This window comes from Leptonotus elevatus, chromosome 13 (genome assembly GCF_054856555.1).
Source record: "Leptonotus elevatus isolate MCC_2025b chromosome 13, RoL_Lele_1.0, whole genome shotgun sequence".
In the NCBI taxonomy this organism is placed as follows: Eukaryota; Metazoa; Chordata; class Actinopteri; order Syngnathiformes; family Syngnathidae; genus Leptonotus; species Leptonotus elevatus.
Genome location: NC_141251.1, coordinates 21,779,709 through 21,797,710, shown reverse-complemented (window position 1 = coordinate 21,797,710; position 18,002 = coordinate 21,779,709). Strand labels below are relative to the sequence as shown.

The window sequence follows — 18,002 nt, the reverse complement described above, 5'->3', positions numbered from 1 at the left end:
TAAACATGATGTAGTGTATGTGTACGTATGTGCCGCCTCGCGAGCGTGCCAAGCAAGCAGAGCTTTTCAATCAAGGCGGCCGAGAGCGAGCGAATGGAAAGAAAGAATAAAAAAAGATGGAAGAATGGAGGAGGAAGACAAAACAGTGCCAGATGAGCCACTCGCTTTAAACCATAACAAGTTTTACTTGAAGCAAAAAGAAGCACTTGGAGATGTGGTTAAATATCAAAAGGCAAATTTTTCGTATCTCAAAGACCAGGGTTTTTCCTGTGTTCAAAATTAAGAGGCGGCCACCTCCACCTTATTTTGCTCACCACCTCTCGCCTGAGTGACTGATAATGAATGAATGCTTTAACATAATAATAGTCATATTCTTATTGGAATTATTATTCTTGTTATTGAAACATGGAATTATTATATGTTGTCTATAAAAAATGAAAGCGAGTCAAATTAATTTACAGAAGACATGCACATCAGGAGCGCATGGTCAGGATTAGGGATGTTCGATACCACTTTTTTCCCGACCGATACGCAACCCTTGAGTAGTCACAGCTACCGGTGCCAATACCGATACCTGGTATCAGTAGTCACCCATCATAGTCAGGATGATACCATCTCTGCCTCAATTTGAGCCAAGAAAAACCCTGAAGACAAAATCTGACTTTTAGTGAATTTTGTGCTGAGATCCCATGTTTGAACTGAATGGAAGTATGTAGCAGAAAGCACTTACAAAAGGTCAATGTACAAAAAATACTCAAAAGGAAACAGCCTGATAAATGGAACAAAAAGCAAAGAAAGATGAAGAAAACATGAGTTGAAGACATAGAGACAGCAAAGCAGGTGATGAAGGCCATCAAGTTGTGGTAGGAGGATGAGGACGAAGAACGGAACCGAGCGGTTGCTCAGCCTTTCCATCACGACCAATCCTGTTTATGCACTGGAGAGCACCAGGGATGATGGTGGCGATAAACTAGCGTCTTTTATTTCCCAGCAACCACAAAACACAACCAGGCACGTTTCCTCCTCCCAACATCATCATCATAATCATCAACGCTCATATATCATAGTTTGGATTTTGATAACAATCAGCAAAACACTCCAAATATGGACGGCCTTCCTATTCAATGAGAAGCCAAACTTTTGGAGGAAGATGTCCATGTCCATGTTTGTTCGTTTGTTTCATTTGTTTGTATATATTTTTTGTTTTCTTATTTCACGTTCTTCAGTATTGTTGACTTTTTATCTTGGTTTGTGTTTTCATTATATTAGTTTACTTTTTGTTTTTTTTCTCCATCTTCATTTACTTTGTTTTATATTTGTTCATGTTTTCTTATTCTAGTACAGTACAGTGGAACCTCATTCTCGGAGTTTGAACACCCAAGCAAAGCCAAACATACCTTGATCGGGTAGCCGAGTGAAGCCGAGCGATGCAGAATGCTCACGTGCGGTAGTGGAGACGAAGCGCTACTCATTTCTAGTCAGAGCGGGTGAATACTCCCCGAGGTGCTCCGTACATTCGTGAGTGTATTTGGATTTTTCCACGACAATTTTTTTGACATGGGCCCAAAGAAAGACAGCAGTGCCAGTGGCAGAAAAGAAAAATGTACAGTGCTATGAACCATAGTGGATTTAGGAAGGAGATTATCTCGTCGTTGTAACTACTTCCATAAATACTGGCACAAGGACACCCCTTAGCTGTTCAACAACGTGTCTGATGCTAAACAGCGCACAAGGATCCCTTGGTAGTCTAACAATATGCCCAATGTAAAATACACTAACTCAGCACTGAACTAAAGCATGCATTCGTTAACATAGCATTTTTCATCCACTGAGGCCATTACACCACAATAAAAAAAAGTAAGGTATTTTTTATTGTTTAAATACTGTACAGTACAGGGTGTACATGTTTGTTTTTGTTTTTTTACATAAATAGAAATTAAAATAGGAATTTTCTGTTTTTGGAGCCTGGGAACAGATTAATTGCATTTACAATATTTCCTATGGGGAAAAATATTTCGGAGGTTGAACAATTCGGACTTTGAACACTTTACAGGAACGAATTGTGTTCAAACTCCAAGGTACCACTGTATATGTTTTCTTTATCATTTTCATCTTGGTTTACTTTTTGTTATCCTTGTTTAGTTTATTGTCATCTTGGTTTACTTTTTGTTATCATTCTTCCTCTATGTTTGCTTTTTTATCTTTATTCATATTTTCTTCATCTTTGTTATGTTCATTTTCACTCATTCATCTCTTTATTTTTGCCATCCTGTTCATCTTTTTTTAATCACTGTTTACTTCTTGCTGCCATTGTTTATATTTTCTTCAATAACCTTTCTTTGTTTTTGTTATTTTGGTTTCCTTACTGATACCATTTTGCTTACTTTTTGTTATCTTAGTTCATGTTATTATTTCTTTGTAATCTTTTTGCTATCTTCGGACCAAATAAACCACACTGCACTTTTTCTCCTTATGTAATTTTTTTGTAGTGTATTTTCTTCATTGAGCCACTCACAAAGTCTTAAAAACATACATTTACATAAAAAAAAACTATTAATACAGAACATGAAACTAAGATGAGAGACTTCACAAAAGTATGGAAAAAGATGGATTTCTGGGGAGGTTCTGATGAGTGGTGCTGATTGCCTCCTGTCCTGGTTGGCCGATGGCTGCATGATAGAAAAATGACATCCGCTCAAACGGTTGCGTGTCTTCAGTGCATGTGACATATGGTTTTATGATGGAAAGCGTCACAACACACGCACACACCTACACACACACACGGCACACACACACGACATCTGTTACAAAGATTGTGTGCATGCTAGATAGATGCTCCGCTCGCACATCAACGGCTTTTATTAACTCCATCTTGACACTCTCACGTCCAAATAATTGAAAACAGATTATTCATACTGTAGCGATTATTTGGGTTGCCGTAATGGCGAACAAGAAATTTAGACGGTACTTTGGGGAGTTTCCTCAGCAACCTCTGGGGGCACCACGTTGACTTTGCCTGTTAATTCAGAGCATTATCGGTGGTACATCGAGGCTAGGGAAAGGCAAGTGTAGGGCTTAGATTGGGCTAGCCAGACCAAACAAAGTTTTGGAAAGAGTATTCCAACTGACTTCAAAAGGCACTAAGTACGGGGGAGCTTTTCATAGCTAGCTGAGACACTAAAGAACTGATTTCACGCAGCATATCATTCAGAAGTATCACAACACTTTAAGTGTACATACTCCTTAAATTACAGTTGCCAATTATTTCACGGTTTATCTAGTCTAATTCCACATAGCGCTATTGGTGTTACGGGCTAGGATCGTACTGTTAAGTGCTCCACCAAGCGTCGGTAGCCAAATAGACTGTAAACCATAGTATGTTAACTTCTAGTCATTATTTGTTAGCAATTCTTGTTGTTCACACCAGGCGATTCGGCAGATCCGGGTTCAACCATTCCTGGTTGATTCACTACAGTGGTCATACCAAACATCAGGATTGTCATCAGCAAAAAAAAAAAGGCAGTCATTATATCGTTGGATGCAGAAAAAGCCTTTGACAAAGTTAACGGGTCCTTCCTCTTTGCTGTTTTAAATAAATTTGGCTTTGGGAAGTCATTTATTCACTGGGTGCCAGTATTATCTGATTCTCCTAAAGCTATAGTTACTACTAATGGGATTATATCTCAGAGTTTTACTCTACATAGAGGCACAAGACAGGGATGCCCACTGTCCCCTTTATTATTTGCAATATTTATTGAGCCACTTGCATTAGCTATATGCCAGGAAAGAAGGATTCAAGGAATTCACTCTGGGGTAACAGAACATAAAATTAATCTATATGCCGATGATATTTTACTTTATTTTGAAAAACCTGTTATTTCGTTAGGGGAAGTATTTAACTTAATAACTAAATTCTCACATTTATCAGATTATTCTATTGGACAAAATCAACACTACTACCTATTACAGAAAATTCATGGAACCCTGCAAGCCAGGACCCACACTACTCATTTCCTATAGGCAATTTAAAATACGTAGGCATAAAAATCGCACATAAATTAACTGATTTAATTCATTTAAACTTTACTCCACTTCTGGATAGCATTTATAGTGACTTGGAGCACTGGAATAATCTTCCCATTTCTCCAATAGGACGAATAGCCACCATTAAAATTAAAGTTTTACCCAAAATAAATGATTTTTTCTCTTATTCCATTTAAACCTACGTCTAACTGGTTCCAGCTGTTGGACTCGGCCGTTACAAAATTTTACTTGAAAAAAAAGCGAAGATTAGTCTATCTACTCTTCAGAAAAGTAAATCCAAAGGAGGTCTAGAGGCACCAAATTTTATGCACTATATAGCTAACCAGCTACTATATATTATTCTATGGGCACAACCCAACAGAGATACTAACTGTTGGCTGGAACTAGAACAGAAGGATTGTAATAACCTCAGACTTTTAGATTTACTCTTTATTACATCATCGATTAAGCGACACAATTGTTTTAAAAACCCAATGTTTTCCGCCACCCTGACTGCCTGGTGGAAGGCACTAGAAATGACAAAAGCCCAATTGGAGCCCTGCGAGTTTTCTCCCATATGGCATAACCCCGACTTTCAACTTAACAACCAATCGTTTTATTTAGGTGTGTGGGACCAGAAAAGAATTACACATCTCCACCATCTTTTCTCAGATAATTTGTTTATATCATATATATCCCTTGCTCCAAAAATACTAAATAAAAAAACAGATTTTTTTTTTACATTATCTGCAAGTTAAAAATATGATAAAGAAACAAATTCCAACACTTCGGGGTACGCTCCAACCGCCTGTTTTAGCTAAAGATATTACAAAGCTTTCTCCGACAACAACAAAAAAACTCTCAAAACTATATAAGTTACTTTCGTATACTGATCAAATGTATTTACCCATCTCGAAGTGGGCGACAGACTTGTCTATAGCTCCGGAATCTGACTTTTGGATTCAAGTTTGTGAAAACGTATTTAAAGTGACACACAAATTTACGCACATTCTCACGCACATACCCAAAAAAGAAAAAGAGGGAAAGAGAGAGAGAGAGCAATGATGATGACATGTCGAATTGGTAAGATTACAGAATGAACAATACTGAGCTTTCTCTTTTGGTGTCGTTCGGAGCAGGAAGATATTCTACCTACTTGGTGAACGTGCAAACTACTAAGAAAGTATTTATTTCCTCACAGCGATCGGACCAGGGGTCCCACCCAATCAATTTGGAGATCAGACCATGGGAAGGTGACTCCTTCATGTTGGAGTAGTACTCTGTGATTCGGGTTTGCTGGCTGAAACTGGCAGCAAACCAGGCATCCTTTAATGTAGGTTGCCACGTCGTTATGCATGCGGGGCCAGTACGCCATTTGTTGTAGCGCGGTGACGGTAGCCGTAGCGGTAACCTTGAGTTTTTCGCGTACCGGACCCGAACGTCGTAACTTTGTAACACCAAGCCAGCCGGCAATGCGCACGTTTGGCACAACGCCGTCTTGAATACGTGGGTTGTTGAAAAAGGTAACCGGATGATAGTTTGTATCAATAGTTACTTTTTAGCATCCAATGTAGTTCGAGAAATGTTTGATTGACCATACTGTGGAAAGCAGGGGTTTTTTTCGCAGTCAGAGTATTTCAACTAGGGGCCGTTCATTGTTTTACTGGCATACGCCACGACACGTTTGTCCTGGTCGTACATATGGTCTAGGCCCGTAATCACACAATAGTCGGAGAATCCTGCTTCCAAGAAAATTTCCCTGCTGCTATCGGGGTACGCAAGACAGGGGGCGGAGCCTAGCTTTTGTTTTAGCATGTTCTTCGCATTGTTTTGTTCGACACCCCAACCGAAGGCCGTGTCTTTCTTCAGCAGGTTAGTAAGAGGGCGTGCTATGTCAGCAAAGTGTTCGATGAACTGGCGCGGAAAGTTGCACACGACCAGGAAGCTGCGGAGTTTCAAAACATCGGTGGGGGTTTTGATGTCAAAAAAGCCTTGAATACGGCTCGATTGTGGTTCAATACCATTCGGCCCAACCAAGATCCCCACGTAGTTGATCTTTGTGCGGCACCACTGACCTTTCAGGAGGGACAATTTGGCGCCTGCGGAAGACAGCTGTCCAAGAACGTGGTTGACTTCCACCAAGTGATCATGCAAAGAGGAGCTCCACATCATTATGTCGTCTACATAACTGAGGCTGACCCTGGCGGTATAGACACCTGGTAAAGGTGTATTGTTTGTTACCGAAGGTGAGTGCCAACTTGTATTGATGGGGTCCACTTGAACGATGTTTTCATTGTTGGTGGGACCGGCAGGGTTAACTGTGACAATTTGAGATAGCCTAGTGAGTCTTCGGCCGTCGGCGTCTTCAGCTAAGAACAAGTCAGGTGGAATGTGTACAACCACGGGCACAGTTAGAGTGACGTCCATGGAAGTCGGAAAGGATGGTTTGTCCAGACTTCCTGTTTGGAAGACTGGGAACACACGCAAGGGGTTCTGAGTTGGTGAGGGACCACAGTACATTGTTGATGGTGTCTACCTGGATGGCAAGGCAGACAAGCAGGTCTGCACCCACCAAAAGGGTGTGGGGTGCGTCCGGGACACACAGGGAGTAGTGGGTCAGTGAGCGCTAAGTCCACTGAAGGTTTAAGGCACACACGCCCACTGCAGAAATGGAAAGAAGGGTTTCCATGTTCAACGGAAATCGGCCAGACTTGGAGACGAAAGAAATGTTTGGGTCATGATCCCGCAAGTCGTCAGCAAAAGCTGTAGAAGTGGCTGATTTGTCAGCCCACAAGGCGAGGACAGCGTCAAAGACAGGTGTACCTTGCACCTGGACACCTCCGATAATGCAAGAGGCGTACCCTGCGTCGGCCGGTGGCAGATCAAGGTCACACAGGAAGATGTCGCGGTTTCGCAGCCGATGAGTGGTCCTGCCTTGGAAGGTGTCTGGTCCCAGTTCCCTGTGGGGGCGCCTGCTTCCATGTGTGGTGGCTGCGCCCGAGTCACAGTGCACAGCTGAGACCGGTCATGGCCCAGGAGTGTTGTGCTGGGCCCAGATCTGGCGTTTCTAGTAGTCGATAATGGGTTGGAAGCGAACCAATAGGTCTTGCCCCATAAGACGGGGGACCGACTCAATGGGTCTCACATAGATTGGATGGATGAATTCCATGGGGACAACGGACCAATGCACCATTGCAACAGTCTCCAGTTGTGTGTTAGTAGGTGAAAAGGCGCAAACGGTAAGTGGACAACGCTGTAGGCGGAGCGGTCGGTTGTTAGCTAGCGACGCGGCACGGAGTTGCTCAAACACCGTGGTCGACATCACCGTGACGTCTGCCGCAGGATCTACGAGGGCTTCGTAGGTCAGAACTCACTCCAGGGTGACGCTCAGATAGAATTTACTGCGCCGTTTCTTCACGGTTCTGCAGTCGTGCCACTTCAAGCTGGTGTTTCACATGACAATCCTCCGCATCGCTCAACATCAGCTGTGCCACAAGATTCACTGTTAGACATCCGAGCATGCGAAGGAGTGAATTATCTCTTGGGGCTGTTGTTGCAGCTTCGCCCATGAGCTGCGCGAGGTTAGTGTTAAGTGTATCAACATTCGCGTTTTTAACAGACTCCGCGTTTCCCAGTAAGATATCCTTGGTCAGCGTCTGAACGAGCAGTGCCAGGGAGTCAAGGCTCTCACATGGGCTGGGAGTTTCTCTTAATGCAGCCACGTTGTCAACAATCAACTTTAAAAAATATATATATATTAGACGATTAAACTTTTACTAGCGTTTAGTAGATAATCAGCTTGGCATACGCAGCTACCTAACTACCGCTATCAAGTATTATCGTCAACAATACACACTGGGTTCAAGCTGTCAGAAAGGAAACAAACAACAAAAGAGAATATTTGCAGCAAGGAGGAGGGAACACGGAGCGAGGCTACGCAATCCCAAAACCTACAAGAGTTGTGAGAAATCTATCCCAAGTTTATCTCAATTCAATTTGATTCACTCATTCACTTAAAAGCCGAGATAAAAAGTTAAAATTAAAATTGAATTAAATAAACAAAAACAGGAAGCGTAAATAAAATTGTATTGAATCAATAGTCTTAGTCAAATTAACTAGCTGGAGTGTCAGTACAGTATGTGAATGTCTCTTATGGATTCGGTTAAGACTAAAAACTGTAAAACTGTACAAAAATATTAGGACTGAATCCCTAATATATCACTTGGAACTCACAACCTTCTTAATTAACTGTAAAACAAAAGTAAACGAAAGGGGAAAAATAAAAATAATGAAAACAATAGAATGGCAGAAAGCCAGACAAAATAAACTAACCAGAAAGCAACAAAATATTAAAAGGGGAAGGGTAGACTAATGCTAGACAAGCAGTAGTAGGAGAAAGCTAGGGGAAAGTAACTCACAACAGTGCAAATAATTATTTTAATATGCTTAACCAAAAGTGTATATTGTTTATGCAAGCAAGGTAACACTCTTTACAAATGAGCTAACACAGGTGTAAACCTTGCGTTGCTTTTCCTAAACCGCGAGCCTATTAATGTAAATAGATAGCGCGTAGCTACGCTATGCGTCATAGGAGGATAGAACGCGATCGGTTATTAATATAGTAATAAAACACAAGCAGTCAATTAGCCCACGAATGTGTTTAAGTTTAAGTTAAGTTTAATCGGCGTAGATAATTGTTATTATCTACCGAGTCCCCCGGTAGCTAAAACCCACTCGGGGGAGAGGGAGGCTCGACACGGAATTGAAATCAAAGTCGGTGTATGCTTAGGATATGGTTCGTCACGTAATTCAATAGAGTTAGTGAATTAGCACATGTAGCTAGCAACCGTCTTTAATCCTTACCAGCGGAGCAAGCTGACGCTTGCAACAGCGGTCAGTTTAGCAAGCTAACGGCGGCAAAGGCGACTAGCTTCGGCAGCTAGCGATGCCGGCTGGTTAGCTCTTCGGCTGACGAGCGGAGTACAACTCTGTTTGGGCCACGATACAGTCGTATAATAGCCTTTGGGCCTACAAGAGGCGGTCAGCCTCGAGGAATGTTCAATAACTGGGCAGCTAGCCGGCAGGCTTTCCGGCCTGACGGCTAGGCCTCTCCTGAACCACAGACAGCTCAAATTCACAAGGACAATGGCGCCACCTTGTGAGCGAGCGGGCGTTGTACACATCTGGCGTCCCAGCACAGGGGTACATGGCAGCCGAGCAGTTATTGGCTTTGCGATATAAACAATCACACCCAATACGTCTCCCACGATCGGCAGGAAAAACGGGGACAATACTCTAAAGCCGTTATATTAGCCTCGGGTAGCTACTCCGAGGTATATAAGACAGAGCGTCGTCACGTCGCGGCGCACAGCAAATTAAATTCCCAGGAAATAAAGACACAACTTCAAATTCAGCCAGCTGAAATTTACACGTTGCAAAACTCGAGTTCTATTACGTACATCTTCAAAATGCAAGTCACTATTCTCACAAACAGTAACCTTACTTACTCAATTCCCACTACTCATTCACAATAGCAATTCACTATGTTATTCACCTGTCCAAGATGGCGGCCCAGCCTCACACTTTTATTCCTGTCCAATATGGCTGCTAGCCATGCCCTTACGACACATACAAGATGGCGGCTCGACCGACGCTTGGGAACACGAAAGAGGTGAATCTACTAATTCAAAATTGGATCTACACGCGCTTCTCTCAGCGGCAGTACTATACAAGTGACTCTACACGCTGCGTGAAGTTGTTCAACCTGAATCAAAGCGTTTCTCTGAGAAGACACTCTTCTTAATAAAAGCCTCACACGGGCTGCACCAATATGTAGCGATTATTTCGGTTGCCGTAATAACGAACGAGAAATTTAGACGGTACTGAGGGGAGTTGTAATTTCACAGCAACCTCTGGGCGCACCACGTTGACTTTGCTTGTTTATATGAGCAAAATAAACGATAACAATTCTATTATCAAGTATTCATAATCTGAAGTTGCTACTTTAGTTAATCATGGAGTTATTTGCTTTAATAAGAGAATAACTAATCCACTAAGTGAACACAAATGATTCAGCAGAAATTGAATTTCTAGACAACAAATGTATTTAGTAAACACACGCATATATCAGTCACAGCCTAACCTATTAATGAAACAGAATAAAAAATGTGAATCAAAAATAAAAAAAACTTGCAACCTAAGAACTAAGATAAAAAGGGAATGAAAAAGGCAGATGGGGAATAGAGATGGAAGCGTTATGACAATCCTTTTATATTTGAATGAAAGCGTTGCGCCAGTGGTATATGGTCAGATTGCAATGAAGGCACACTTACGGACTGGTTCAGGTGCACGGGAGAGAGAGGGACTCGGTGAGCGTCGATCCTCAGTTGAAAAAAATTCTGTTGAAGGCAATCTGGTTGATCGGCGCACGCGCAGCTGGAATTCTGCACTGGAGTCTTTGGCTGATGGTGATAGGCGCACGACTGAGAGGCCGCTGCAGATCTCCGGTTGGTGGCGAGGTGCACTTGCGCCGTGGAAGCCGCGGCAGGTCCTTGGCTGGCACAAGTCCCAGTTGGTGGTGATGTGCTTGCGCGATTGAAAGGTCGCAGTCAGTTGGTTTGGGCGTTGCGGGGCGTCTCGGGCGCACGGCTGGAGCAGAAATGAGTCGCTGGCGTGCAGCGGCTCGGTGCCCAACAGCCGTCGTGGAACCGGATCGGCGGGGCGCTGCGTGATTCAGAGAGTAGAAGGTAGGTGGGTCGGCTCTCGGCAGGAACAGACACGCGTGTTGTGGGACGCGCAGTGTGGTTGCGAGTCCTTGCGTGATGCGTGCTTTGGGCCGCGCGCCGTGGCTCAAGTCCGGGTCTCAAAGGAGGAAGCCACGTGGTCGCTCTCAGCGTGTTCGGTGACCACGTCTCTCGTGATGGTCAGGAGAAGTTCATGGGGCAAGAGGAGAAGAGGCGAAGAGGGAGAAGAGCAAAGAAGAGAGGGAAGTTCCTTCGCGCGCTGGCTTTTAAGCTCATGTCCCCGGGGGGTCAAACAGTCCCGCCTCTTTCATGCGCTTAAAGCAGACTTGGTCGACTGAGACCAAGCTTTTGGGATATCATTTGATAATTTTTGATCAGAATTGACAAGCCAGATGCTTCATTTATCATTCTGAACACATTTCAAACATTACCGCGATCATAAAGTTATTGAGTTATTAAGTTAAACTTAGATGGCTGCAGAAGTTACAGACATCATTCATTTGAGATAGACATACAGGTTGTGTACAAAGATAAACAACAGAAGTCACTTGATGTCAGTCAAGTACACAGAGTCCGTTTATGTCCTGAATTATGTAGACTTCAGATTAATTACGAGCGGCAGAATTCTTGAGGATAATACCGATAGTGACCGCTGGGGGGCACTGTTGTACCGTATAACTTCCAAGGGCCGTTGTTTCCAAAAATCATGGCTGATTCCTGTGGATAGCCCAGACCATAAAAGGGGTCTGGGGACTGATAAGCAGTCTTATCGCTCGTCTGCTTGCTAAACAGGCTTTTAGATCTCGGTAGGCGCTGAGGTATGTGTTTCGAAATCCAGTCCCTGCTGGAGGGAAATTCAAAGAGATTCCCCCCAAAAATTAAGGGTGACGGGCAATATTCGTTACAATACGTAACATTTATTCAGCAAGCATCAAACGGCATGCGTTGCTTTTTCTTTGGCTTTTTAATATGCAACAGGAAAACGTCACACAGAAAAGCGGGAGCAGGAAATCAAACCTCAAAACTATTAAGCAAATGAACTGAACTCCCAAATAAATTGAACCGAGTCTCGTCTTGACATAAGCAGTAACCGATTAATTTCTAGATTGCTGTTCCTAGTTGGTTGCTCTCCACTGTAACACGGATGCAGCCAGACTTGTAACTGTAAAAAAAAGTACTGTGCACTTAATTTGGTCTTTTGTGACTCATACATACATTAGCTTAGCGATTAGCATTGCCTGCTTTTACCTTCTTCTCTAGCTCCTCCTCATCCACCATTAATGATACTAATCACGATAAATGTCAGAAGTCAAACTTTTTTGCCGCCACAGAGGCGAAGATTAGTTACTTAGAGGAGAGGTAAGTGTTTAGCTGTTGCACATAGACATGTTGTGGAGCTAACTAGCTTAGCATTTCACCTAGTTCGCGAGCCGCCGGTAAAGAAAGATCGTGACTTTGATATGGATGCATCATGCATGTTTTTTTTTTTTTTACCAGTTTGGAGCTGATTGGTGAGTGTGAAGAGACAGCATGTACAGTTTATGTGAAAAAGTTGACATAGCATATCGTCGCTGCTATGTGAAAAACACATGTCCATTTTTATATTCATTTATATATAGGCTACAAATTAACACTTTTTGTTTGGGCGCGTGGTGATTCCTCCAAATTAAACATTAACAATTCTCCACTTGTCTCTAATGTGAACAACAACAAAAGGAATGCTTTTAATTCCTAAAATATAAAGTCAATTGTAAATCATGAGCAGAGTTGACGATGTCAGCGCTTTGGGGAAAAAAAAAAACAGTACTACGTAATGAAATATTAGTGTCTCTCGTGTCTGGCTTACTACTACTACTGTTGCGGCTGTGTTTCATTTCATACGCACACACTCAAACGCATGCACAGACACACAGTCTGAGGACGGCGGTCTTGACAGCATCAGCAGCCGCGGTCAACGCGGCGGTGTCTGGGTTATACACAGTTTAAAGTTCCCTTGGCAAGACACACAAACACGGCAAAAGGGAGCGTGTAAGCCAGCTTGTTTTACGCTGCAAGTTCAGAGTCATTCAAGAACATTTTCCGTGATTGCATTTGATTCCAGTTCAACGGGATACACGCACCACACGTATACACACTGGGAAAGAAAGCGCCGTAGTCATTTGCTCATATTACAGCATATATTGTGTGTTCCGCTCCACTTTTTTCTTATAACCGTTTGAATAATGCTTTTATATTTCATCTTAAGTCAAGTGCGCTTCTCCCCCGCAGGATTGCACCGAAATGAAATGACTTAATGAGCTACCATTCAACAGGTTTCCCCAGTAATGTTATTGTGATTGCAAAGGACTACATTTAAATGTGCGCATTGACCTGACACACGAGCAGCAATGTTCTCCCACGCCGCCTTCCTCTACGGGGAGCAGTGGTGTTGCACTTTTTTTCTAAAGACATGTTCAAATTCGCCAAACGATCGCATTAAAATTTTCAGCTGAGAGGGGTAAAAAACAAAAACGCGGAAACAGAGGGCGGCGCCGCGCACTGCGCTTCCCCGTTGCCATGGTGACTCGACGAATCGGGGCTCCATTCATGTGGACTTTTTAGCGTAGTGGCAACGCCAAGTGAAACTATTCTGTGTTGCTATAACTACCTCAAATCAGCTGTCCTGGAACCAAAAACGCAGAGTTTCCTATCTCAGTCTATGTCAACTCGCTGTTCGCGGTTAGTCTCGGTGTTTGTTGAACATACTTTGTGAAATGGACCCCAGTACTGTACAGTGATTTTAAAAGCTCTAAGAAGCAGTAAAATTTAACATTTGACTACCACAATTGACAACATAATGGAATGTTTAACCATTGAAGTACATATTAAAAATGCACCAAATGTCATTATAAGTTGTATGTATAGGACACCAGGATCATGTCTTGACATATTAAATGAAAAACTAACGGACATTCTCAGTTACACACATAATTAAAAAAACGCAAATAATGTGTGGTGATTTTAACATTGATTTGTTAAATTCGAATGGGCATCAGAAAACAACAGATTTTATAAATACAATGTATAGTAATAATCTATTCCCTGTAATTATGAAACCTAGCAGAATAACAATTGATACAGCTACACTAATCGATAACATATTTATAAATAAAATTGACCATAAAATAGAAAGTAGACTTCTTATTAATGATATAAGTGATCATCTTCCAGTTTTTGCAATCTTCTAAGACTTTTTTGATAAAAAAATAAAACCAACAATAACTTACACATCAGAAACAAGACTAAGAACACAACGCTCCATGGCTGCCTTTAAGTTAGATTTAGAAAAACATAATTGGTCTGAGGTCTATTCAAATAAGGATCCCAATATCGCATACAGTGCATTTCAGTCTACCATTATTTCTCTATACAATAAACATTGTCCATTAATAAAAGTCACAAGAAAGTATAAAGGTCTAAATAAGGCATGGATGACGAAGGGGATAGAGAATGCATGTAAAAAGAAAAACATTTTATACGAAAGATTTATTAAATTGAGAACTATGGATGCTGAAATGAAGTACGAGACCTAAAAAAAATAACTATTGAATATGATACAAACAAGTAAGAAAGATTATTACCTTGCATTATTAAAGCAGAATAAAAGCAACACACAAGAAATATGGAAAATACTAAATCATGTAATTAAAAATAGCTAAAAAAACTGATTATCCAGAATATTTTGTAAAAGATTAAAATATTGCTAATGATTTTAATGAGTATTTTATTAATGTTGGCAGTAATTTGGCAAAATAAATCCCTGAGCCAAGAAACAAACATGAAATAGATAAGCACATTAAAAAAAATTCATCCACTATGCGACTTAGTGCTGTTAATGATACAGAAGTATTAAATGTTGTTAAAATGTAAAAAAATACAAAGTCAACTGACTGCTTCAACATTGATATGACATTAGTAAAAAGTATTATAGAATATGTTGTGCAACCTATCACATATATATGTAATTTGTCGTTTTAAGCCGGTATATTTCCATCAAAAATGAAAATTGCAAAAGTTATTCATTTTCATACAAATGGAGAAATACATATATTCACTAATATTAGACCAATATCACTGCTACCACAGTTCTCAAAAATTCTAGAAAAATAATTTTCATATAGACTGGACAATTTTATTGAAAAACATAAGCTTTTAAGTGAAAATCAATATGGGTTTAGAGAAAAACTAACCACCTCAATGGCAGTCATGGAACTCGTAGAAGTAATATCTACTAACATAGATAATAAAAAATGTACTGTTGGAATTTTTATAGATTAAAAAAAACAACATTAATACTATAGATCATTCTACACTAATGAATACATTAAAAAGATATGGCATAACAGGTTTGGCATATAAATAGATGAAAAGTTATTTGGATAATAGATATCAGTACTTACAGTTTAACAATATACAATCAAAACACTTGAAGAATACTCATGGAGTCCCCCAAGGGTCTGTGCTAGGCTCCAAATGATTTATATTGTACATAAATGATATCTGTTGTGTCTTAAAAATATTTAAAAAGTGTCTTATTCGCTGATGATACAACTCTCTACTGTTCAGGAGAGAACCTGAAGCAGCTTCTGACTACTGTGGAGAAGGAACTAAAAAATTATAAAAAATTAAAAAATTTTGATATTAACAAATTATCACTAAACTTAAATAAAACAAAGTTGATCGTTTTTGGTACTTGACTAACCACACAACAGGTCAGAATTATGGTAAATTCCATTGAAATAGAAAGAGTGTATGAAAATAAATTTCTTGGAGTAGTTATTGACGATAAATTATGTTGGAAGTCACACATAGATAACGTCAGAAGGAAAATGTAAAACAATTATAGGGATACTCTCTAAAACTAAGGATGTCCTGAATAAAAAAATCATTATACACATTATATTGTTCATTTTTTTTTTTTTAAGAGCTCAGTATTGTTCATTCGGAAATGTCATCATCATTGCTCTTTTTTTTTTTTTTTTTTTTTTTAATTATTATTAATTTTTTTTGTGTGTGTGTGTGTGGGTGAGTATGTGTATGTGCGTGCGTGCGTGCGTGCATGCGTGTATTTGTTAGCTCACCAGAAAACCTATTAGAAAAAATCTCATACCGTTCACCTAAACCGAACACCAGGAGACCCGAGGGGACCAAAGAAAACCAAGGAAGGTGAAATCCAGCACCGACCAGACACCCCCCACCAGAACTCCTCCCCAGCCCAAGAAACATCCAGACCCCAACAAATCCAAAAAACATAAAATCAGGGAGGCCTCAAGAGACCAAAGGAGAGACCGAGAAAAGGAAGGAAGGAAAATATACAGAACCAACTCATTCTCTATTTATTAAATCAAATACAATGAAATTTTACGACTTAGTTAAATTTAAAATAGCAGAAATAATGTATAAAGTACTCAACAATCTACTCAGAAGCTGTTTGAAATTAGAGAGAGTCCTAATAAATAAGAGGTGCAAGTGTCTACAAAAAAATTCAAAAACAAATATTAAGCAAAGGTGTGTTTATGTAAAAGGTGTTAATTTGTGGAATGATTTTGGAATTGACCTGAAAAGATGTCAGTCACCTGCTGAATTAAAAACAATTTTTAAAAGCAAAGTTTAAAAAAAATACTTACATCAGCATGTATATATGCTGTAATTTCTTTGGATGTATCGGTATGAGTGTAATGAAAATTGTATGTGTGAGGATATGATTTATAAATGTATTATGGTATATGCCTATGATTTCATGTACATATGTCGCTGGCAAATGTGCGTATGTTAAAGTGCACTTGTATATATGACTAGGTTTATACATTTCCTTTTGTTGAAATACATTACCTTATCATTTTATCAACATAAAACGAATAAGCGGTAGGACTAAATACGTTTTTACCTTCCTCCTAGCCCTTTTGAACATATAAACTCTTTTCTTTCTTCCTTTTTTTTCCCCCTAAGAGATCAGTATTGTTCATTCGGTAATTTTACCGATTTTACATGTCATCATCATTGCTCTCTTTTATTTATTTCATTATTTTTTTTAATTTATTTTTTATTTTGTATGTGGGTGAGTATGTGTATGTGCGTGTGTGCGCGCGTGTGAGTGTGTGTGTATTCATTAGTTCACCAAAAACCTATTCAAAAATCCCATACGTTCACCTAAACTGAACACCGCCGTCAGGAGACCCGAGGAAGGACCAAAGAAAAGAAAGGAAAGTGAAATCCAGCACCGACCAGACACCACCCACCGGGCCATCAACCAGAGTCCTTCACCAACCCCAGAAACATCTAAATTCCAACAAATCAGGGATTCCTCAAGAGACCAAAGGAGAGACTGAGGAAAGGAAGGAAGGACAGACGAAGCAGAGTGAGATCCACAGACACCAGCCTCCATTCAATGACCTGAGGTAGAAACCCAGGAGCAGGAGCGCCCCCCACCCCAACATGGCCCGCGCCCCCAACCCAACGCAGCAGGACGGGGCACTGCAGGCCCGCCAGGCACCCCACCGGTCCACAGCCCCCGCTCCCCCCACGCCCCCCATTCACCCCTGCCATCCACCCCAACCCAGCCCCAGCCGCCCCCAGGCCCCGAAACGCCCAGACACCCCCCCACCCAGCCCCCCAACCAAGCCGCCCCCCCGACCCCACCCCCACCAACCGGCAGCCCCCCAGCCCCGACCCCCAGATCCCGGGGACCCCCCGCACCCAGGCATCGGCGCCGAAGAGGGGCCAGACAGCGGAGAGGGCACCCGCGCCCACCCAACCCCCCGCTGCGTGGGGGGACGGAACACCGGGGGCAGAAGGGGAGATGGGGGCACCGGAGGACGGGCGGCACCCCCGAACCCCAGGCCCAGCGGGGAAAGGCCCCGGTCGTCACTCCAGCGTTCTTGGTGAAAGCTAACCCTGTTACTGAGTCCGCCAGCTCGCCGACTGGCGAACTCTACCCTTAAACCTTGAATGTGACCCCACCCAGTGTATATACAAGTGTGTGTGTGTGTGTGTGTGGTGCATTAAAATTGGGAGCAGGTGAACCGGAGCAGAGGGAAATTATATCCCCACGCTCCGATCAGTGAGTGTATGTGGTGCATTAAAAAAATTTAATAGGGGGGGGGGGGGGGGGGGGGGACACGGACAGGGGACCGCAGCACTGCTCTATACTGCGGTCTGCCCCAACCGATGGCACCCCCCCCCCCCGCACACAAACAC

General features: G+C 41.7%; 1 protein-coding gene across 4 annotated transcripts in view; it reads right to left on the bottom strand.

The window, feature by feature from the left end:
* kcnq5a (potassium voltage-gated channel, KQT-like subfamily, member 5a) overlaps positions 1-18,002 on the bottom strand; it is an 83,471-nt gene that overhangs the window by 32,997 nt on the left and 32,472 nt on the right. Inside the window, exon 1 of one of the 4 annotated variants that reach the window (XM_086093360.1) lies at positions 10,356-10,387. The exons of the other annotated variants lie outside the window; for them this stretch is intronic. The gene's annotated coding sequence lies outside the window, so the exon portion shown is untranslated. Of the gene's footprint in view, positions 1-10,355; positions 10,388-18,002 lie in introns of those variants that run through there. 4 annotated transcript variants of the gene reach the window in all.